We start from the raw sequence: 1,716 nt of genomic DNA on the forward strand, positions 1-1,716 counted from the left end.
CTCCTTTGAAGAGTTCTTTGTATGTAGATACCTAATATATCTAAGGTAGTAAATAAATAGTTTGTTTAATTAATCACTGCTTAGTCAAAAGAACAAGCTTATTATTTATTTATTTATTTATTTATTTTAGCAAGACAGAGAGAGAAAGAGAGAGAGAGAGAAGGACAGACAGGGACAGATAGACAGGAAGGGAGAGATGAGAAGCATCAACTCATAGTTGTAGCACCTTAGGTGTTTACTGATTGCTTCCTCATATGTGTCTCGATCAGGGGGCTCCAGTCAAGCCAGTGACCCCCTTGCTCAAGCCAGTAACCTTGGGCTTCAAGCCAGCAACCTTTGAGCTAAATCCAACAACCATGGGATCATGTCTATGATACCACGCTTAAGCCGGTGACCCACGCTCAAGCTGGCGAGCCCATGCTCCAGCCAGTGACCTCGGGATTCAAATCTAGGTTCTTAGAGTTCCAGACTGATATTCTACCCACTGCACCACTGCCTGGTCAGGCCAAGCTTATGTTTTATATTTTTACAATCAATAAACGTTTAAAATTTTCTATCAGGTTTTCCTTTCTAATATTAGAATATTTCTTTTCTAATAATCAATAATTCATTTTAAATAACCAGAATAAATGTTAGGCCAGTATTTCAACATTTAAATAACTCTATGTGTTGAGGACCTATATATTTATGTCAATGTAAAATTTCTATTGTTAATTGACAAATGTATTTGTATCTGTCTCAATAATAAATCAATTAGATTAAATAATATTTGGATATTAAGAGTACAACTTTATCGGATATATATTTTTACTCATAACACCTCACATAATCTGCTTTGGTTATTTATGAAACAGTGACTTAGGCAAAACTCTCTTTGAATATATATTTCATTATAAAATCAACAATTTAACCAGTGTGTCTTAGACTAACATCAAAATGGATAATTCTGTAAGTAACAGCTACATTGTAAAATGTAGGGCCCTGGCTGTGTAGCTCAATTCGTTAGAACATCATCCTGATACGCTAAGGTTGAAGGTTCGATCCCTAGTCAGGGCACATACAAGAATCAACCAATGAGAGAAGCAATGAATAAACAACTAAAGTGAAGCAACTATGAGTTGATGCTTCTCATCTCTCACCTCCTTTCCCTTCCTGTCTCTCTCTCAAAAAATAAAAATGTCAACAAATGAATGCATCAATAAGTGGAACAATAAATCATGTTTCTCTCTTTCTCTCTAAAATCAAAGTTAAAAATGTACTACTACTTCGTAGTTTCTTTCTTTTGGTTGATTTCATAATATATAGTATTTTCTCCAAAACTGACTAAAAGTAGGTTTCTCTTGGAGTTTCTTTTTTTTTTTTTTTTTTTTTTAAATAAATTTTTATTAATGGTAATGGGATGACATTAATAAATCAGGGTACATATATTCAAAGAAAACATGTCTAGGTTATTTTGTCATCAAATTATGTTGCAAACCCCTCGCCCAAAGTCAGATTGTCCTCCGTCACCCTCTATCTAGTTCTCTGTGCCCCTCCCCCTCCCCCTAACTCTCTCCCATGTCCTCCCCCCCCCCCACCCTTGGTAACCACCACACTCTTGTCCATGTTTCTTAGTCTCATTTTTATGTTCCACCAATGTATGGAATCATGTAGTTCTTGTTTTTTTCTGATTTACTTATTTCACTCCTTATAATGTTATCAAGATCCCACCATTTT

The sequence above is a fragment of the Saccopteryx bilineata genome, chromosome 3 (assembly GCF_036850765.1).
Source record: "Saccopteryx bilineata isolate mSacBil1 chromosome 3, mSacBil1_pri_phased_curated, whole genome shotgun sequence".
NCBI classification, from domain to species: domain Eukaryota; kingdom Metazoa; phylum Chordata; class Mammalia; order Chiroptera; family Emballonuridae; genus Saccopteryx; species Saccopteryx bilineata.